At 42.0% G+C, this 23,328-nt stretch overlaps 1 long non-coding RNA gene across 1 annotated transcript; it reads right to left on the reverse strand.

Annotated features, from left to right (window-relative positions):
- Nucleotides 1-314: 314 nt before the first annotated feature.
- Nucleotides 315-20,873, reverse strand: LOC123653099. Its single transcript, XR_006742728.1, has 3 exons — nt 20,642-20,873; nt 20,265-20,382; nt 315-1,683 (listed from the first exon to the last, which is right to left on the reverse strand). It is a non-coding gene; the product is annotated as an uncharacterized LOC123653099 (long non-coding RNA).
- Between the last annotated feature and the right edge of the window lie 2,455 nt (nt 20,874-23,328).

Consider the following 23,328-nt stretch of genomic DNA (forward strand, 5'->3'; position numbering starts at 1 on the left):
CCTAGAAGATATGTAAGCATAGTATGAAACTATAGTGATTAAATAAGATGGTATTGGCTTAATTAAATTAAGTCAATCATATGGATTTAAGAGCTCAGAAGTATAATTGGTATTTTGTTATATGAAAATGGTGGCATATTAGGTAGCCTGAGAAATTAGGTACTCTGCAAAGTAGAATGAAGAAATTTACCATGTATTTAAGGGAAACGTAAGAGACAAAGGCTGAGAAATTTTCATAACTGGCTAAAACACCAGTCACATATTTCAGAACTCTAAGGAATCCCAAGATAAATACATTTGGGGGGAAAAGAAAAAAAAAAAACAGGAAAAAAAACAGTAGACTTCTCTGTAGAAACAATGAAAGCAAAAAGGATGTCTTTCTCTTGAGCTATTTAATAGAGTTCTACCTCCAGCCTTTATTTTCTGTCCTCGCTGGTATCTAGCTTCCTTAAAAAGAAAGTGTAAGGCTAATCTGTTCTGTGTTGTCAATACCCCTTGCCATAAAGCCATCTTGACAAGCTAGCTTTCATTCGAGTTTAAAATAATTGAGAATCAACATGAGTAATGATTTATCAGATCTGCAGCATCCACATGTGACTATTGAGCCCTTGAAATATTGTTAGTCTGAATTGTCGCACCCCCTTCCTTTCTCCTACTTTATGCTTTATTCATAGACTTACCATTTTTAAAACTTACCAAATAATTTACTTATTATAGTATTGCTTGTTTTTTATTGTCTATCTGTCAATAAATTTCCTGAGTCACAGAAAAGTATGGGATTCATTATCTTAGAGGAATATACTGATTACCTCTCTTCTTCTATGAGTCTAAAATATATTTAGAAAAAAAAACACAGATATTTGAAATAGGTTCCACCACCTCCCTCTTGTGCCAAAACTGCTGGAGCTGTCAACTCAGACAGACATTTCTGTGCTTCTTCTTCCTTTCCTTTCCCTGATGACTAAAATCAGGCAACGGAAGGGAACAGACAGAGACCCAAAAGACTGACTCAACCATCTACTGCATAATCAGAACCTTGAAAACTAGGTTTCTCTCATGCCAGCCTGGCCAACATGGCTCAGTGGTTGATCGTCCCACCTTTCAAGTTCAAGGTTTGATTGCCAGTCAGGGCACATGTCATCCCAGAGTGACATTCGGTGGTCAGTCAGAACCTAACACACCAGGGCTGAAATCCCAAATCAATTCTTCTCGTTCCTGGGAGCAGTGTCAAGAGCCAAAGCACTGAAGGTCCACAATCTGAATGACCTACTTCTCATAGCATTGCAACCTGTAGGTTTAGTGTGGCTTCAATGACCATAAGCTTGCACAAGATCTGTCCATCCCTGTGGAGCTTAAAGAAGAGGCTTGAGCTGAGACCATTTTCCAGGAAGATCATCCCAGAAGATCACACTTAACTGGAAGACAAGGCCTTGTTTACTTTAGAAGAACCTCCTGTGAGTCACTTCACCAGCAATTTATTTTTTCCAATCCAAAAATGGAGACAACTCCATTAGTAGTCATTAAGCCAAAGCATATTATAAAAATTGACATCAAGGAAAATGTTGGCTTGTCTAAGATTTTTTAAAAAGTGTTTACTCACATCCATTTTCAAATTAGGTTCATTATTTCTCTCGGGCTTTGCTTAATGATTGAGTTTGTGAACTTGAATTCTTTCCTGGTATCCTTGAAAACAAAAGAGAGGTTGTTATTACTCACATAACCATTTTAAAGGCAGGGAAATGGAGATAGAGAAGTGATCTTCTCAGTGAACTCACAGACTACCTTGGGGGGAACAGGAGGAAGGGGAATCTCTTTGCAATCAGACCATACTGTCTCTTAGAATAAAGCCTCTAAAGAAATAAATATGTGATCCTGGCATAGACACGATTGTTTCGCTTCTAATATTCTCTATCATGTAAATGTTCATGTAAGTCCTGTATTTGGTCAAGTGATAGAATGGATAGCACAGGCTTTCAAATGTGCTCCCCAGGAGGGGGTATGTAGGAGGCAGCCAATCGATCAATGATTCTTTATATAATAAGTTTCCATCTTATATAAAAACTGCTGTTTGAAATTTTAACCCTGCTATTTTGGCTTTTATAAATGCTTGCTTACTTAAATAATGAGGAAAATAAGACTAATCCCATTCCTAGAGGCCATAAACCTTCCCCACGCAAAGTTATCAGTGCTGGCACCAGGCCTGGCCTTTGGTTGAGATCTCAAAGCCCCAGGACATAGGGCTTTTTAAGAGCTTGCAAAGGAGACCAGAAAACCCCATATTTGGCAGACGAAGAAGGTAAAAAGATATAAATAGGGACACTTCCTCCATGTTGAGGCCCAGAATTTAAAATACAGTTTTCTCTAGGCCAGGACATAATCTACACTAATAAAATATGCAAATTTACCACCACTTTGTAGTGCCCGCCAGCCAATCAGGAGTGGGTATGCAAATTAACCCAACAAAGATTGCGGTGGCCCCACCCCCCAGATGCTCCAGCCTCTGGGCAGCATGCATGCAGGCATGGAGCAGCTGGGTGGGACTAGACACCTACTATGAGGGGAAAGGTGGGGGGAAGCGGGAGCTACAGGAGCAGCATTCTCTCTGGAGTGAAGACTGAAGGCTCCAAATGCAGCGAAGACCAAAGGTTCTGACTGCAGTGAAGACTCCAGCCAGAGTAAAGACTCGCCATAGCGAAGATGAAAGGTGGCAGCCAGAGCAAAGGCCTCTGGGAAAAGGTCGGAGAAAAAACAGTGCCAGCAGCCAGGGGAAGGAAGGCCTATTGCACAAATATAATAATAATAATAATAATAATAATAATAATAATGTGTAACTCCATCTCCCTAAACATTGCTTGGTTTTTCTCCAGTTTTCTGCAACAATTCCTCTCATCATTGATATTCTATCTCTCTCCCTCTCCCTTCCTCTCTGAAATCAATAAAAATATTTTTTTAAAAATTTAAAAACAATTATTCTTTTATTAAATAATACATGCCCATTTTTTAGCATCAATTTCTGAATCCTTCAAAGCAACCAAGTCATTGGGCTCTACATGGTGTGTACAAGCCTTTATGGAGAAAGAGACAGCCAAGGTTCTAATCTCTAAAAGTGTTTCATTCAGCCTGCACTGCATTTTTCTTTTCATCATCAGCCGGAACCCATATGGATGCACCCGTTGCCTGGAAAATGATTGTCATCTTTCTCAATAATTGTGATGAGGAGCCCTATTTTTAACTCCAATCTAAAATACATTAGGAGAACCATCTAGTGTTTTGAAGTTGGCATTTAGGAGTTATATAGAACATCCCTCCTCCCTAAATTTGATTTACCATCTGTGTTCATTCTCAGTGTTCCAAAGCATCAACACAGGGTATATATTTCATTTTGGAAAGAAATCAGATTAAAAATAAAAGCTTTTGAAGCTGCCTCACACCTGACTCCCTGGTATTTGGAACAAGGAACCTGGCTCCATGGTTACTGCCAGTTCTTTCTTGGGGATTGGCTACAGGAAAGTAACTCAAAAACAGTTGGTCCATTCAAAATAAATACATTGTCTGTTCAGAAGCCTCTCAAACAGGAAATCTGAATTGAAATTAGCTATTTTTCTGCACCAAAATAAGCCAAGTTTGGATGTAGGCAGTGCAGGTAATAGTCCCCTTGATGTAATTTCAGGATCATCAGAAAAGGCCCCAAAACATCTTCCTCTACCTTTTGCTTTATGCTGGCTAATTTTATAACAGCTTTATTGAGATATAATTGATGTAGCATAAACTGCATATATTTAATAAACTGTACAATTTCAAGAGTTTCAGCCTATACACACACAAAACTATCACCACAGTCAAGATAATGAACATTTAATTACTCCCAAAAGTTTGTCATGCCCTTTGAAATCTCCCATCTTCTCCTCCCCCTCCTATCTCCAGGTAACTACTACTATAATATAAATAGGAATATTTATTAGTTCATCAAAACATACTAAAATAAATTCTTTTGGTTATAAAACATAAAAATTTGCAAAGACGCCTGGCCTATGTGGCTCAATGATTGAGTGTGGACCTATGAACCACGAGGTCATGGTTCAATTACTGCCTGGGTTGCAGGCTTGATCCCCAGGGTGGGGTGGGAAGGGGGTAGCAGGAGGCAGCTGAGATGTTTCTCTCTCATCCATGTTTCTATCTCTCTAGCCCTCTCCCTTTCTCTAACTAAAATCAATAAAAATATATTTTTTTTAAAAATTTGCAGAGGCTCAATAATTACAAAACATCACTTCTTCTTACCAGCCTTTATATCCACTCCCACTCTTCCATCTGCCTGGACTTGACCACAAAGAACAGAAAGAGATTGGAAACCCACCAATTCTAAGATCTTGGCAAGATTTCCAGTAGCCTTAGGTCCCAGACTTAAGGATTAGTGTTCCTAACTCTTGATGTTGTAACACATTACTAAGAATTTGGGGCATAAAGGAGCCATTGTAAGTAGAAGGTCTTGGGAATGTTTTTCTCAAAAAATGTGTTTGCCAAAAAGCAATTAAATAAGTTTTCTTTAGATAAGCTCATTTGTGTAAACAGACATGTATTTTCTAGGGAACATATCTCTAATAAGTTTCAATCTCCCTTTCCCTCCTTCCTTCTCACTCCCTATTATCTTTCCTTCCACTTTTCTTTCTCCTTATCATCACTCTCCCTCTTTGCTCCTCTCTTTTTCATCCTCCTTTTTTTCTCTTTTTAAAATATATTTTTATTGATTTCAGAGAGGAAGAGAGAGGGGGAGAGAGAGAGAGAGAGAGAGAGAGAGAGAGAGAGAGAGAGAGAGAGAGAGAGACATCAGTGAGGAGAGAGAATAATTGATCAGCTGCCTCCTTCATGCCCCCTACTGGGATCTAGCCCGCATGTGCCCTTGCCTAGAATTGAACCCAGGACCTCTCAGTCTATCGGCTGACGCTCTATTCACTGAGCCAACCCAGTTAGGACTCCTCTTTTATTTTTAAATAGAATAGTGATTAGGAGCATGGACTCTTAATCAACTTGAAGTTCAAATCCTTATTTTGTCACTTTTTAGTAGAGTGACTGTGGCATCAAATTGTCTACTTCTCAGTGCCTCGGTTTCCTCAGATGCAAAGATAATAATTATTCGTATCTCATAGGTATGTTAAGAAGATGAAGTAAGTTAATGTATAAAATATTTGAAATAAGCCGGGCACTTACTAAGTTTTGCCTAAGGATTAGCCATCATAATCATCATCATCATCATCATCATCATCATCGCCATCATCGTGATTATTTAAGTGAAAAACATGTACTCCCCTGGTATGGTGTAAAAGAGAGAAATCTTTAACCTTTTCTGCATTGCTCTTCCACTCTGACTACTCCCAGATGTTAGGTACAAATTTGGAGTTCCCAAGAAGAGACACTCTTTGAGTAGCTTTAAGAAGCCAGCTAGGAGGTCTCCAAGAACAGAACAGAGCACCATCAGTCTGCCAAGACTGTACATGGAGAATCAACCCAGATTGCTGCTAACTTCTATGTCACCTGTGCAGTCATGTTTCCTCTCCAACTCTCAAACTTCCTCATCAGTGACTTGTAGAGTTTGGATTAAAATGATCCCTTAATTCCCCATGCTCTCTCAAAACTAAAACCCATTACATATGGTCTTTGTATTTATATATTGCAAAATATGCAGGACATTTAAAAATGATCAATTCTGCTTCTATTGGAGGAGTTAGCCAGAAATGGGAGACTGTCACCTTCTTGTGAGGATGGTCACATTGGTCATGACCAATCATGCTCTTGACAGTGCAGCTTCACCTACCAAAAGGGAAATGCAATTAATAGTGTACTGAGCATTTGCTGGGACAGTATGATCTTTCTATATAAGTATCCTTCTGGTTGTATTAAAAGATATATCAGGAATTCATCACCAGAGTTGGGAAGCAAGAGCATCACTTGTCCCCACTACTATCCTATGTACCCCTTCTTTTTCTTCTCCTCTTCCTTTTCCATTCTTGTTTTCTTTTCCCTTTCTTTTCCCTTTTTCTGGCAACACTTCCCACTGCTGCTGACCTTCAGGACTCAAAAGATAGTAGCCCCACGGTAGATGAAGCTTTTGACCCAAATTCCCTTTCTCATTTGATAGGCATGTTTCTCATTTATATGAAGTTAATTGTACAATTTTGCACAAAGAAGTTGTATAATTTTGAAGAAGAGAAAAAGAAAGAGGGAAGAACAAAGGAGAAAAGGGGGTGGGAGGAACCACCCAGAGTCCTACCATCAACATTTGGGTATATTTTCTAACATTTTTCCATACATAGATTTGATTTTCCCAAGAAATATGATATATTTCCATTATGTGATAATACCACAGTTTAAATCTGCCTTTTTCAATTAACACTATTCCTTGAGCATTTTCCATAGTAATATATATAACAAATAAATTTATTGTGTTTATTTTCTATTTTGTCAAACGCATATACCAAAGCTTATTTCATCAGTTCTATATCATTGAGCATTATGATTATTCCAAGTTTTTCACTATTATCATTAGCATTGCAATGAACAGCTTGGTGCATTAAGCTTTTTATATATTCAGAGGTGTTTATTTAGGATCCCATAAAGTAAATCACAGGGACAAAGAGTATCAACATTTCTTTTCTTTTTTTTAAATATATTTTATTGATTTTTTACAGAGAGGAAGAGAGAGGGATAGAGTTAGAAACATCGATGAAAATCATCGATTAGCTGCCTCTTGCACACCCCCTACTGGGGATGTGCCTGCAACCAAGGTACATGCCCTTGACCGGAATTGAACCTGGGACCTTTCAATCCGCAGGCTGAAGCTCTATCCACTGAGCCAAACCGGTTTCAGCAAGAGTATCAACATTTCTAAGCTTTGTGTTTCCAAAACATTCTCCAAAACACTGCACTGATTTCAGCCACTTATTTGTTCTCCAATCATTAGTTCATTTAACAAATTTCAGTGGACCATCTACCATATGCGGGCACTTATCTAGTTGCTGTGACTAACAATGAAAAGGCAGACTTAGAGCTTCCTTTCCTTCCAGCAATCTACAAGAGCATTCTCCCACGTGTCCCAGACTGACAAACCCCTTACAGAGCTGAGTAGATGGTAGTAGCTATTTAATATGCACTGAGGGTTCCTAAAGGTAAGTGGTTTATGAAGTTGGTTATATGCACCCCAGCCAGCATGGCTCTGTGGTTGATCACCTTGCTGCAGTCTCGGTTCCCAGTGTGTGGTGTGCAAGAGGCACCAATCAATTATTCTCTCTCACCCTTGATGTTTCTATCTCTCTCCCTCTTCCTTCCTTTCTAAAATCAATAAAAATTTATTTTTAACAAATAAAATAAAATAAAGTTGGTTATATGTCATCAAAAATGTTTACTTTATAACACCCTTATGAGCAGACACTATCTGATAAGAAAATGAAGTTTAGAGAAGTTGAGTGGCAGACCCAAGGTTGAATTTATGATTAAAAAACAAAAAAAACAAAAAAAAAAAAAACAGTGCTCAAACCAGGTCTGTTGGCTTTCAGATCCCATTACTTTAACCAACACCCTAGACTGCTTCCCATTTTGAAGCTTTATATCTTCAGGACCTGCTCTTCATTTTCCATTTTTTCTATGAATCCTTTGTTACTGGTCAGTTCTTGAGCTCCTCAGCTCCTGGATCTTCTTTTACTTTCCAATTCAACTTCCATGTCATGGTTCTTCACTTCAAATAATTGCTTGACAACCTCCTAAATTTTTTGCTGATTATTCTACATCAACCAACCAGCAAATCTTAATCCCGGAAACATCAATGTTAAACCCACTCTCCCATCATTCTGGATTTTCTTCAATTCACTGAGTTCACCCTACATTACCTCTGCCTGAATCATTCTTTTCTCTACTGTATTTGTCTAACTAATTCTTACTTATTCTTCATCCTTGTGCTCACAAGTCACTTCCTCCAACAAATCCCACACCAGGTGAAGAATCTCTCCTATGTGTTCTTATAGCCACCAGAACACTTATTGCACTGACTGGCCATTTCTGGTCTAATAGTCTCCTTGATATAGCATAAGCTCAAAGGTGGTAGGGACTCTAATTGTCTTGTTGACTGCTATACCCCATACTTAGACCAGTGCCTGGCAAGTATTGGGCCTCTGGCTCTAATTACAAAATGAAGGGGTATTCTAAAAAATATCGTAGGTGGAGGTGTTCCACCAGCGATAATAAATAAATTGTTACACTCTACACTTTGAGAGTCACCGGTGGACTTTTTTTTTCTTTATAGGCTTAATGTTACCCACAAGGGTGTGTGCCTGTTCCCATTTTGTTAGTCTGTGGAATAACATAAAATTTATCATCTGAATTATTTTTAAAGGTACAGTTCAGTAATGTTAAGTACCTTCACACTGTTGTGGGACTAATCTCCAGAACTCTTGCATTTTCTCATTTTTGTAGTAAACCTGGGAAACTATAAATGCTTTTATAAATGCCTCTTCCCCAGAACAGGCATTTCACACTTCTCAAGTTCAAAACATATTTTTAATATTAAAAAGTTCATAGAACTCTACAGTATAATAATTATGTTGATGATAGCTGTGGAAATAAATTGTTAACTCAATATAATATTTAGATTGATTGGTTGATATTGTATTTATCACAACAAAACCTCCATATAAGTAGAGCAGACGAGGTCTGGATTTGTTTTTTCACAATGACTCTCTTTAATCCTCAAGTTCACTTGGGTAGGCTTCTGTTAGCCACGGTTTACACGGAAATAGCCATAGCTCACTGGACCAGGAGTATCCACCTGATTCAAATTGAGCTAATCAAATTTCTTCACCAAGAATTCAAAATTAGCAGAAAGAGTAGTAGGTGGCAATTGATTGATTGAGTCAGTGTTCCCATGTAACTAAACTGTAAGATAAATTCAGAAACAGTGGACAGCCTTAGATGGTTTGGCTCAGTGGACAGACTGTCAGCTGATGCAGGAGGCAACCAATCAATGAGTCTTTCTCACATCAATGTTTCTCTCTGTGTGTATCTCTACCCCTCCCTTCCACTCTCTCTAAATATAAATGGGAAAATATCCTTGGGTGGGGTTTAACACACAAACACACACACACACACACACACACACACACACACACACACACACACACACACATGAAAGAGCCCTAGCCGGTTTTGTTCAGTGGATAAAGCAATGGCCTATGGACTGAAGGGTCCCAGGTTTGATTCTAGTCAAGTGCACATTCCCTGGTTGTGGGCTTAATCCCCAGTAGGGGGTCTGCAGGAGGCAGCTAATCAATGATTCCTATCATTGATGTTTCAATCTCTCTCTCTCTCTCTCCCTTCCTCTATAAAATCAATAAAAATAATTTTTAAAAAAGAAAGAAAGAAACAGTGGCCAATCATATTCTACAGTTTACTGTTACACAATTTTATGAAGGGTTATTATTCCCATGTTACATATGGGAAAACTAAGGTTTGGAGAGGTTTTTGAGCCTTGAACCCAGACATTAGCTATTTTTCAATATACCTGATAGCTTCCCTGTGCATTGGAGCACTCTTGACACTGGGCTATCATTGGAAGTTCATTTATTTGTCTTTTCGTGAAATTATGACCTCCTTGAGATCCCAGATAGAATTCTGCTTCATGAGTGCCCAATAAAGGCTTATCAAGTAAGTGAATGAAATTATACCTCACTGTGTGAGGTTACAGAGGAGAAAAAACAATGACCTCCTCAACTTATCCAAGAGTTGGAGAAATGTAGTTGATGTCTGAAATACATGGAAATTGTGAAGAAGTTCAGCATCCACCCTACAAGAATTTGAAGGAAAATGATCATTGTGTTTATGTCAGCCTAACTTAAGTATGATTAATGGGATAAAACTACAACAAAAGTTATCTTTTAAGGCACTCCACAGCAAAGTCAGACCACATGGTGTTTTATTGTCTGGGTGCTTCTTTTCAAACATTGCCATTAACATGACTTAAAATGTGACTTATAGCTCACAGACTTTACATATACCTGTCATCAAAGTCCTTGAGGAGCTACTAGTTTAATTATGTTCCACTCCATAATAACTACATGATATTAAAGAAAGTAATGAGTTACTTTGCAGTTCTTAGAAATTATTTTTGAAAAGCTGCTGATGTGTCTTGCCAGTATGGCTCAGTGGTTGAGCATCAACCTATGAACCAAGAGGTCATGATTCAATTCCAGTCAGGGCACATGCCCTGGTTGCAGGCTCAATCTCCAGTATGGGGCATGCAGGAGGCAGCTGATCGATAATTCTCTCTCATCATTGATGTTTCCATCTCTCTCTCTCTCCCTCTCCATTCCTCTCTCAAATCAGTAAAAATAACCTATATAATAAAAGCCTAATATGTAAATTGTCCCCTCTTGTGGGGGCCTGATGAAGCAGGGACCAGACATGGAGGGGATCTCCCTTTTCCATGTCCCACACAGAAAGAGAGATGAAAGAACCGGTACTAAATGGAGGCAGCCTGGGGTTGAGAAATAATAGAAATAAAGAGAGAAGACACAGAGATAGATTTCAAGCTGAGAGCTGGGTGGGTCACCATACTGTCTGCTGGAGAGGCAGGAAGACAACCAAGACGACGATGATGATGATGACGGCCCCTCCTGCATTTATTTTATACCCCCAATACCAAGAAGTAACACCAACTTATTTGCATTCTTAAGCAGGCCCTACCATGCCTGGATTTACATATCTAGTCCCCCCTCTGCCGACACCTCGGCTGATATGAAGGCCAAGCTGACAACATGTCCACCATCTTGGGAAAACATGTTTCCAAGCTGTGACTCTTCCTATGCCTTGAGTTCAGCTGACGATAATTAAGGAAAATTGCTCATGTGTCTTCCCAGGCAGCCCTCTACACCCTCCCTTGGGAGTTCAGCAGGAGTTTGACCAGGGGGCGGGGCCTGGTTGGCCACCCATGGGAAGGGATCATACCCACGCACAAATTTTGTACACCAGGACTCTAGTATTTTAACATGTTAAGCACCCAGCCTGCTTTGTCTTCCAGATAGAAAGTATAGTGTCAGTCACCAGTGACTGGGTGCTTAATGTGTTAATAAGATAAATAAAGCTGTTGATGTGACATCTGGGTGATTTATACACCATGATTCAAAGATTCTTGGGTCTTTGAAAATGCTGTATTTTTATATTTTGAGGAGTTTAAACACAACAGCAAGATTTTACTCTGAATTAAAGGAAATTACCATATTTTTTTTCCTAAAATTGTTAGACTAAAAATTAAAGGGCATCTTATACACACACAGAAGTCAGGTGAGGAGGGAGCCGTGCAGGTGAGTAGCTTCCCATATCTTGCCAAATAGGCTTCCTCCACTCACAAGCCTTATTGTTACTAACATCAGCTGATGCCATAATTGGAGGTGGAGGTGAAGAGTGTGCAGATGCAACTGGGACCAGAGCATTCTGAGCCCATAAAGATGTCAAAAAATAAAAAGATAAATACTGGTAAGCAATTGTCTTACTCTGCAAAATTCAAACTGATTGTAATCAGTTATGTGCAAAAGAGCACAGAAATAGAGCTGCAAAGAGACAATTTGGAGCTTCTCCCATTGAGTGTAGGCTCGGACGGTGTAGAAAACAGGAAGAACAATTCCTAAAGATGCCAAAAAGGAAGAAGGCCTTAAGAGGAAAACCAGCAAAATGGGCAAACTTGGAGCAGAGGCTTACGACTTGGATTACGGAGCAGTGCCAGAGTGGCTTATGTGTGTCAGCCAAGCTTATTCAATGTCAGGCAAGAATGTTTGCAAGCAAAATGAACATTGTTGATTTTACAGGAAAGGAAAAATGGTGCTTCAATTTCATGAGGAGAGAAGTGTTGGCCATGAGAACACGAACAAAGTTAGCTCAGAAAATGCCACCAGTTTATGAGGATGATCTCACATATATAGACTGTGACTCAGAAGACATCAGTGCTACAATAGAAGTTGCAGAAATTGATATGTCTGGAACTAACAGTGATGAAGAAGAGAGCAGTAATGCAACAGAGGTTGAATAAAGTGATGTGCTGCATAATATCGTAGTACTGGTATGTAAACATTACCTATGGGAATCCTATAGAATAAAAGGATTCTATAAAAATCCTATAGAATAAAAATAATATGCAAATTGACCTAACAGCATAATGACTAGTCACTATTACATGCACTGACCACCAGGGGGCAGACAGTCAACACAGGAGCTGCCCCTGGCAGTCAGTGTGCTCCCACAGGGGAAGTGCTGCTCAGCCACCAGCTGGGCTGACGGCTGCAATCACAGTGGCAGTGGCGGGAGCCTCTCCTGCCTCCTCGGCAGTGCCAAGGATGTCTGACTGGTGGCTTAAGCCCACTCCTAAACCACCAGTCAGACATCCCCTGAGGGGTCCCGGGCTGCCAGAGGGATGTCTGACGCCAGCTTTGGTCCAATCCCTCAGGAAGCGGGACCCCAGGAAGCAGGCCTAAGCCAGCAAGTGGACATCCTCCAAGGGGTCCCAGACTGCAAGAGGGCACAGGCTAGTCTGAGGGACGCTCCTCCCCCCCGCCCCCCGCCCCGAGGGCACAAATTTTCGTGCAACAGGCCTCTAGTTACTAAATAAAAATGTGTCCTGTTTAAGTTTAAAATATTGATTTCTTGATTTGGGGTTGGAAAAGTGGGGGATGACTTATACACAGAAAAATACAGTACTACACCCTCAGGAACATAGCTGGTGGGCAGACTCTAAAGCACTGCTGAGAATGTTTTATATGCTAATGCAATCACCCTCAAACACATGTTTGAGTTATATTACATTCTTCCTATTATTGTTGCTAATCCTCGATCCAGGATATATTTTCCATTTATATTTAGAAATTCTGGAAGTGGTGGGGAGGAGGAATAGAGAGAGGAAGAGATGGATGAGAGAGAAATACACTTTTTGGTTGCCTTCTGCACTCACCCTGACCAGGGCCTGGGATTGAACCCACAACCCAGGTATGTACCCTTGATGGGGAATTGAACCCAAGATCCTTTGGTGTGCAGGCCTACATTCTAACCACTGAACAACACCGCCAGGGCTGCATCTTATTTCTAATGTTTTCATAATCCTAATGGCTCTCAAAAGTTTGGAAATATAATCTATTCAGTACCTCAATTCAAACTCTATATGAAATGATGACTTTTAAAAATCTGTCAGAATTGGCATCCTCCACATCCTAAAGCTATAAATTGAATTTTTTTATTTGATTATAAGACCAGGGAGACATTTTTCTCTAGGGTTATTGATAGATGTCTCAATCTGTCTTCAGATCAAGCAGACAAGTTTCCAATTTATTCATAGAACACATTTCACACCTCCTCTGTGTCATAAGTTTAATTTTCTTCCTACAACATATTGTATCAAAATGCATAACTGAAATTGGTTCTGTTATAAATTGCTTAAAAATAAAAAATTCTGATATCAGATTAGTACTGAGGCACTGTTGATACTGAAAGATGTTGATGAAAGATTTTCATTTATTGTTACAGATATTTGTAGGAAAATAAATTCCTACAATACTACTTTTCATTGTTAAAGTTACTTTCTTTTGAATGATTTTAATTCCACTCCTCTTTAAAAATTTACATGATTTAACAAAATGCATTTGGTCCATAATCCATTTGATTTCTATATTTGGATCATCCTTTCAGTATTCACATATGTTTTATTATGCCAATTATTTCAATGCAATTCAGGATACATGTTGTCTAAAGTGTTGAAATCATTTTCTTTAGAAATACAAATAAATATACCAGCTACATTCTTTCTAGAACATTCTATTCTCTGTAAATAGAGATAGCAATGCTAATCCATCATCAGTAGGAATTGTTCTGCTTGTTGTGAAGAAGGATGTATAGTTAAAAAAAATTTTTTTTGAGTATATTTTCATTGATTTCAGAGAAGAAGGGAGAGGGAGATATAAAAAACATCAATGATGAGAGAGAATCATTGATCGGCTGCCTCCTGTGGGTCCCTCACTGGGAATCAAGCCAAAACCCAGACATGTGCTCTGACCAGGAATCAAACTTTTGCCTCCTGGTTCATGGATCAACACTCAAACACTGAGCCATACAGTTAGGCTAGTTCAGCATTTTTGCTTTCCCAAAACCTTTTTTTTTTTTTTTTTTTTTTTTTTTTTTTTTTTTTTTTTTTTTTTTAGATGCTCAGAGAGTGTATCTTTCTCTCAGCAATGCTAACTGGACCATGTAGGAACTAAATTAGTAATCAAGGTCACATCAGTACAATATTAATAACCTGAGTTATCAAACTGAGACACTTTCTATTTTGGGCAGTACTCCCTCAGGTGTCATGACAATCACCCAATTAACCTGGCTTCCTCAAAACAGAGAATTCACTAGCTCTTGGAATAACTATCAAGACCAGAAGTGTGGCTGGCTTCAAATACAACTGAATTCGATAGCTCAAAACAGAACCTCAGGGCCCGGAGCCTCACACACTATGTCTGAGCTCGTTTTCTCTGGTCTGGCTTCTTGTCAGGCAGCCTTTGCCCACGTGTGAACCTATAGTCTCAGCCTTACATCAGCCAGTGAGCAATCCCAATAGAAAGAGTCTCTTTCCAAATTCCAGGGCAGGACACACTTATGCCCATTTTCTCAATCAAGTACTTTTTTATTTTAATTCCACTCCTCTTTAAAGGAGGGACTCTCTCACTGACCAGGATCAGGTGACGTGCCACCTCTGGTTTCAGCAGTTGGGTCGGTCGCTCTTGAACCCCGAACTAAGAATGGAAGGGTTAATTTCCCCACAGGAAAATCTGAGTGCTGGCCCAGAAGAAGGGAGTGGTGCTGATCGGACCAGAACAACAGCTATTACTCTGCTTTCTGTGGATGGCTGCCTAAAAAGACTAATAGGGAGCTGGCCCTGTGTCCCTTGAAACCTTCAGTGAGCCCCAGACAGACAACAAAGCTTTCCCGAAAGCAAAAGGAGCAAGTGGCTTTCTGTGTGCGGATGAGGGTTCTCATCCCAGGTCTGCCACTACTTAAAGAAAAGACTTTGAGAAAGTTGTTGACTGCCCTAAGCCCATTTCCTCACCATTTACTAAAACTCACTGGCCCAGACCCCAGCCACAAGAGTCTTTAACAGTGATCCTCTCCCTGAAACATTCTCATCCTAAGGTTTAACACACAGAGTGTTTAAACACACTAATTTATCCTCCTACAAACCATCTGAATGATTCTCAGATCCCTCAAGAAGCATACTACACACCACACACACGCACACACAAAATTTTTTTTCACACCTTTTCCTCCTTTTATGTTCTATAGCTTGGTGGGCCACCCCACATACCAGACAAAGTTATAAGCCAGGAATTCTCTAAAATAACCTACATAGGTCCCTTTCTCACCTTAGAGTCCATAAATGGGTTGGTTCCAAAGGATCCATGGATCTCCTGGAAGTATACCCATAATTATGCATGTGCGCACACATGTGTTTGTATTTTGATACTTTTCTAAAGAATTTAAAAGAGTGCCCATCCTTATCCCTCCCCTCCCCTCCAAAAAAATAGGTTAAAAACATTGTTTTAGCCCAGCACAGAGATGGCCCAACTCTCCCATTATTCCCTGACTTTCAAACAGTCATATGCCCTTTATGGTGGTTTTTCAACAGGGCCTCAAAGCCTTTATTATGATGAGTTCTTGGTCACTTCATGAAGAGAGGATGGTGCAGTGGACTGCTGCAAGTGTACTTGGATCAGCTCAGCACCCCTTCCTAGCCTTCTTCTCATCCTGTGGGGAACTCCTCCCCCATATACCTGATCCTAGTGAGAATTTCCATCACAGAACTTCACTCCTCACCACCACAGGAAAGGGCATCTGAATACCCTACACCCAGTAATTGGTTCCAAATGGGCATGTGAATTGCCTTAGCTCAAGGTCCCTACAAAACAGAGCTTGAGGCAAAACTGAAATGTCAACACATTGTTGAGAGTGTAATCCTAAGGACTCAAGAGGAGAAAATAGGGGGAGGGGAATAATAAAACTGGAAAGGAAGGAAAGAAAAAATTCGGTTGTGCATTACTGAGATGGCTACAATGCCACCAAAACTCGTGTTGTCATGAAAGATGTCTCCAGAGAAACAGTATAAACTATGTCTCGGCAGTCCATCAGGGCTGAGACAGTGAAAAATGTGTCAACCAGCTCCTGCCAATCTCCTGAGACATTAAACCCCATACCTTGGTTGTATCACTGTACCAATAACTCTATAAAGGACGTATGCACAGATGACCTAGGGTGCCTCAGCCAGAAATCTGACATGTACGACCCAAGGTACTTAATTAATAATCCACCGAGCATAAATTACACAGGAGACAAACATGCAATGCACGAATCACACATGGTTTCTTTACCAGAGTCCTGGTGGGTTCCAGAATCCTAGGCAGGCCACCTGGGGATCCGCACTGATAAAACACACAGACACACACACACACACACACACACACACACACACACGGTTCATGGAGAACTTTGCAGCTGCAGCTTGGCTTGAGTTGAGGCCTCTCACAATGGCTCATGGTCCATGGCTCAGGCAGAGCTTTGACCGTGCAGGCAGGGGAAGTGGAGAGAGTCCCCCTGTGGAGGAGCAGAAGGAACGTCTCTGATCTTCGGTGGAGCTTGCTCTTTTTATGTGTCTTCAGTGCTCAGATGTGTCTTCAGTGTGTCTTATCAGCAGGTCCCAGGAGCCTTGCTATCCAGTCTTACATATGGGGTACAGATCACTTTATCTATTTCCTACATACAGGCCACTGAAGGGTGCTTATCAGTTTGTTTACATTCCATTCCATACTTTCAGATATCACACTTCGATTCCACACTCTAATACTTATTCAAATTGTATTTATCTTTATTACTATAACAGTCACCTCCAGGGACCCACTAAGAAGCCAGCTTCACAGCAGCGGTGGCAGCATGAGCTGGTGGCACTTCCTGTCAGTTTGGTTTGCCTGTTGTGGATGACACCTCAGGCTGAGCTGGGAAAGTCAGTGCACACAGAAAAGTGCCAAAGAATCCCTGAAGCTTTTTGTGCTTCAACCATAATAGAGAAATCCCAGGGGTGGTAAGCAATAGACACAGTGAGAAATAAGGAGAGGTGCCATCTGCTCTTTCCATGAGTGACATGGGCCATCAACTGGCTGAGCAGGCAACACTTTACAAGAATAGGACATCTCCTCAATGAAGATGGAAACAGCTTTTCTGGAGTCTAGAAAAATGTGGTTGGTGCTGGATGAATTCCCTGGAGCACTGAGCACCAAAGAATATTCAATACTTAGCATACTGTCTGATTCAAACCTGAGTATGTGAAGAATGGATGGATGGGTGGATCAGAAGGAGGGATGGTGGGCATTCAGAGCCTGCTAAAGTCCTAGAACATTGGTACAAAGGTACATAATATAGTCATGTGTCCCATAACAATGTTTCAGTTAACTATGGACCACATATTCAATGGTGGCCCCATCTATACTAATAAAAGCCTAGGTGGCCCTTGTGCCCTCACGCGACACCCTCATGTCATCACAAGATGGCTGCCACAAGATGGCCAGCAGGGGAGGGCAGTTATGGGTGATCAGGCCAGCATAGGAGGGTCAGTTGGGGGCTAACAGGCCAGCAAAGGAGTGGAGTTGGGGGCAATCTGGCCAACAGAGCAGGGCAGGGCAGGGCAGTTAGGGGTGACCGGATTGGCAGGGGAATGGTTAGGTGACCGGATTGGCAGGGGACTGCAGGCAGGCAGAAGCAGTTAGGGGCAATCAGGCAGGCAGGCAGGCAAGTGGTTAGGAGCCAGTAGTTCCAGATTATGAGAGGGATATCCAAGAGGTCCCAAATTGGAGAGGGTGCAGGCTGGGCTGAGGGACAAATCCTTCGCCTCCTCCTCTCCCCCCAGTGCACAAATTTCATACACTGGGCCTCTAGTAAGATCATAAAAGAGCTGAAAAAATCCTATTGCCCAGTGACCTAACATCATAGACATCCTAGCATGGTAGCACAATGATGTTATTTACATGTTTGTGGTGATGCCTGTGTAAACCTACAGCACGCCAGTCCTATAAAAGTACAGTATATCATATTTTTACTGCAACTTTTCTATGTTTAGGTACACAAATACCATTTTGCTACAGTTGCCTACAGCAGTGGTCGGCAAACTCATTGGTCAACATAGCCAAATATCAACAGTACAACGATTGAAATTTCTTTTGAGAGCCACATTTTTTTAACTTAAACTTCTTCTAACACCACTTCTTCAAAATAGACTCGCCCAGGTCGTGGCATTTCGTGGAAGAGCCACACTTAAGGGGCCAAAGAGCCTCATGTGGCTTGCAAGCTGCAGTTTGCCGACCACAGAGCTAAACCATATAGCCAGGTATGTAGTAGGCAATACCAGGCGAGTTTGTGTGATGTTTGCATAATGACCCACTTCTCAAAAGTATCCCATCATTGACTGAGGCATCCCTGTCAGCACAATTTATGTTCTAACAGCATAATTCTATGAAGAAAAAAATAACAGCTTATTTGACTTACATGAAGAGACTATCCTTTACAAAAGGTGCTCCCGCCCTTCAGGGCTGCTGACACCAAGCGGTGCCTGCCCCAGGGGAAGGGAGGAAGCAGACACTGGCCAGGATCCAGTATAAAAGCTCTTGCCTCATTACTTTTCTGCTTCCATCAGAGGCTCCAGCAGGGGTTTTGTGGCCTCAGCTCACCTTCCTTTCCATCTCATCCCACTCCCTCCTCCTGCCGCACTGTCACAATGCTGCTGTTTTCTCTTCCATCAGAGCACAGTTGGGAAGGTGCCTGCTCACAGGGAAGACCTAGCAGATGTTTGTCCCTGGCATCCCACCACTCTTCGAGCAAGTTTCTCCCCTCTCACTTTCCACTCACCCAGCTGCCCAAAATATTAAAATAACACGATGAGTTGTCCTAATTTTGTATGTAAAATAAATAAAACATAGCCTTCTTTGATTTAAGGTCTAGCTCATTCCTGTGACCCACTGCAAATCAAGCGGCAAAAAGCATTGAAAACCAGATAGCAAAATATTCTAAAAACCTAGACTTCATCTCCCCCAAAGTCCCTTCCTGTTCCCTGTTTCCGAAAATAAAACAGCAGCAGAGCTTTCTGAGCTGGCCCCTGCTCCTCCTGTCTCTCCCCTCCTCTGGTTCACTTCCTGGCGTTTTGCAATTGAATTCCAACTTCACAAATAATTTACACGTTTTCCAGTTTTTCTCTCCACTTCTTTCCCCCACCAGCACTGTCAAGGCATCGGTGTCAGAGGCAGGGAGGGTCCTGTAATAGGTCTGCTTCGGCATCTGTCACATTTTCTTGGCTGCACTTTGGTTATATCCAAGGGCATTATTTTCTCTGGAGGATGTCACCATAATCTTAGAGGCCATATGTGCATGGCAGCCGATGTACATGCACTGACCACTAGGTGGCGACAGAGCACCGCTTTGGACCCTTCGCTGGCAGAGCCCAGGAAATTTGTGCTCAGGGAAGGTCATGGCCAACTTTCCTTCTGCGTCAGAAGGCACCAAACCTTCTGTCACGTGGCAAAGCAAGCCAGGCAAAGGGCCTCCAAGGTCCCTTCAAGTTAATGATTTATTAATTTCGTTGGCTGGTGTTTCCACGAAACCCTTGGTTTGATTTAACTGCGCTTGGGCAGTTTTGTTGCTGTTTTTAATTGGGTAGTCTTGCTAGAATTCTAAACAAAGGAAAATGAGCCTCCTGTTTATCATTAACTGTGGTTCTGTGGATTCTAACGGAGCTAGCTGGAAAGGGGGAGGGAAGGGGAGGAGTGGCTGAAGGGTTGGGAAGAGGGAAAAAGCAGCAATGCTAATGAGGAAAAGCCCTGTGGAAAGGCAGCTAACCCCCAGGTAAAGCAACTCTAGGCAGTGACCCCAAGCTGGACCCCTAAACCTCAGCATCTATTTACACAGATCACATGTCAGAGGAGACTGGGAGGGTGAGCCTGCACCACAATTTCACGTGTAAATGACAGCCACAGCCAATGTACACCCCCTCTCAAATCTCGCCCCCCCCCCCCCCCCCCCCCCCCCGCAAAAAAGGCTTGTTGAAAGGTCCAGATCCTTGGAGGCTCCAGCTGAAGATTATGACACCCAGCTTATTTTTCCCCACAATCAATCTTATTTACAGCATAAACTTCAAATTGAAGGCCACAATACAAAACAATACTCACATATTTGAAGCTATTTTGAGGGAAATTTACCTTGCATCGGTTTTATGTTTTGCTCAGCCATGGCATGCTCCAGAAGTCATCTGTGTCCTCTTTAGGAGGCTAACTCTCTGGTGGGTCCCTAAAATATAAAAAGGGGAGGGAGGTGGAGCTGGAGTCCATGAAAGGGGCTGACTCAGACCCTCCGTGATCTGAGGGCACAGTGTGTGGCTGTCCCTGGAGGAGAAGGAGGCCGTGCGAGTGTTCCCCAGGTGCCGCCCGCCTCCTAGAATGGCAGGTGAATGAGCTGGAATCGCGGAACTGTAAGAGCTGTGTCCTTGTGAGCCCAATGGGCCCCGGGACCAGCCCGCCCTCAGAGGCCCACAGAGACCAGCACAGACCTCACTCTGCATCCCGCCAGCATCCTTCTGTCAGGCAATCGGCGTCCTCTCTGACCCAGCCGCCTTGTGGAGGTGGGTGAGGGACATACAGCTCAAAGCAGCAAATGGGGGCTGAAATCTAGCCCAGGTTTCAGGCCACTGAGCTGTGTCTGCCCAGAGGGGCAGCCTTTTCTTAACTGTAGAAAGCCTCTGGAGGACTCAGGCGTGGCTCTGACAGGGACAGTGTGCAACAAGGAAGAGCAGTGGCAACAGCAAACTGATCAACTCTGGCTTGGCCACCAACCACCTACCCCTCCCCGTAGGGCGCTCTAACAGCTGGAGAAGGGGCAGCCGCAGGGAGGAGACCAGTTTTTCTGCCAGTCAGAAACTTATCTTCTTGGCTTAGTCTTAGTTCTTTAAAGAGATGAAACCATGTTTATACTTCCAAACTGAGGCTTAAAGAGGTTAAGCAACCGTTGCACAGATGACAAACGAGGGGACCCAGGTCTTTCCCCCCAATCCTCTAACCTGATAGATTTTGGAGCAATTGTCCTGCTTTAATAATTATTTCATGTTGCCTCTCAGATGAGCGATGAGATATTATAAGTCGATTCCACCATAAATCTATCATGAAAAATAAATGTTGCAAATGAATTACCGATTTGGCTAGCCAAGGCCTTGGACAATTTCCTTGAACCAAAATCTTCCTTGTCTACAAAATGCACACAGGGAGAGGCTTGACTTGGACGATTTCTAAGAGCTTTTCCATCTTTGCAGACTTCCCATAATCTGAATAAAAATAAGCTTTTTGCACACATCAGAAATTAAAGCAGCCGCACAGCAAAGCTGCCAGGAATTGTTATCCTGATTGTACATTTCCAATAACCTTATCTAGAGGGATAGGCCTCTTAGACAGGCTTACTCCTCTCAGAAGTGGGAAGCCAGGAGGCATTATCATCTGGCTCCCAAGCCCATGCTCACAGACGCTCCAGGCTGCCTGCATTAGTCATGCGCACAAGATGCTGTTCCAAGAGCTCCAGGGCCGGAAGTGCCCCCTGTAATTCAGTCCAGCGGACTGCATCCTGGGAGTGTGGGGGCTCAGTCACCACAAGAGGTGTCTTTGTGACATGTGGATTTTGAGCTAAAGACCATGAAGTCTCTGTGGACTCAACAGAAACTTCTGCCCACCCCCAGCCCACCCTTAACTACCTAGAAGAATTTTAATTAGGGCCTTGCTCATAATAAGAGATTACCAGAGAGAAGGGGTAGCCCCAGGAAGGAGCTGTCTCTATTGAAGAGCTAACTTCTGTTGAAATGAACATCTTCCCTTCTGATCGCCCTGCAATGACTCTCTGAAGTCCCAAGGTTCCTTACCTCTCCTCCTTGGCTCAGAGTGTCATATATTCCTCATTCTCTTTCAGTGTCTGAACCTCTCCTGTATTCAGGGTTTCTGACTCTCTCCTGCAGGGGTTCCGGTGTGCACAGAATTCACTATGATTTTCTCTTATCAATCTTTCTCATGTCGACTTGATTATTCAACAAATAAGTAGAACCAGAGGAGGGAAAGGGGAGTTTTCCCCTTTCTCCACATTAGTGAAGATTTGTTCAATTGTGGCCACTCAAGAAAGGTGGTATTTGGTGGAGGATTAAGAATGCAAGTAATCTTGCCAAGACCGGTTTGGCTCAATGGATAGAGCGTTGGCTTGGGGAATGAAAGGTCCCGGGTTCGATTCCGGTCAAGGGCATGTACCTTGGTTGCGGGCATATCCCCAGTGGGGGGTGTGCAAGGGGCAGCTGGTCGATGATAACTCTCTCTCTCATCGATGTTTCTGGCTCTCTGTCTCTCTCCCTTCCTCTCTGTACAAAATCAATAAAATATATTTTAAAAAAAAAAAAAAAAAGAGAAAGAATGCAAGTAATCTGAAAAGCAAGACATATTACTTGACAGGTAGCCAGAGGGAGAATAGTTGCTGCCATGGCATAAGAAAACTTAGTCTCCCAGAAGCTTGTGAAAGGCATCTTAGAGTAACAGTTGCAAACCAGTGGCCTGCAGGCCATATGCGGCCCACGGATGTATTTTGGTTAGCACAGCACATTTTTATAACTGAATGAGTTGCCAACATTTTTAGATATTTTCTTTCTTTAAAGAAAAAAATCCAAATTCCCAGCCCAGACTGTGTATTTCCATTTAATAACAATAAGCTGTAACTGAGAGTCATATGCCCTTGGATCGCCATGCCTCTGAGTCACCATTCCATCTCATTTAATTAATTAAACTTAGCTGCCTCATTACCACTCCACATAGGCATTTGAGGTTGAGAGCCTTGTCCTAGAGGCATTGGATTGACAGGGGGAAGGACAGTGGCTCTGGCAAGTAGGATGGGGAAAGTCAGAAAGGACAAAGGACACTACTACATAATTCAGAATTTTGAAAACGTTCTGTGTCATCAAGAACCTGCCTCAGTCCAGCGAAGAGCTCAAGCTAAGCATAAAGATAGTTTAAATGTGATACTGAGACAAATGCTCAGAGTGCAGACAATTAGCTTTAGGACTACCCCACTCATTTCACCTGCTCATATGTTGTTCTGCCTCTCTTATATCCTGTTACCAATCCTTGCTAATTTCCACATTCTCTCCTAGCCCATTCCTCCAAAAGAATTCATTAAAGTCCCAGTCCTGAGATTCATCCTAAAATTCCAGTGACCATT

The sequence above is a fragment of the Pipistrellus kuhlii genome, unplaced genomic scaffold (assembly GCF_014108245.1).
Source record: "Pipistrellus kuhlii isolate mPipKuh1 unplaced genomic scaffold, mPipKuh1.p scaffold_m20_p_3, whole genome shotgun sequence".
Classification (NCBI taxonomy): Eukaryota; Metazoa; Chordata; class Mammalia; order Chiroptera; family Vespertilionidae; genus Pipistrellus; species Pipistrellus kuhlii.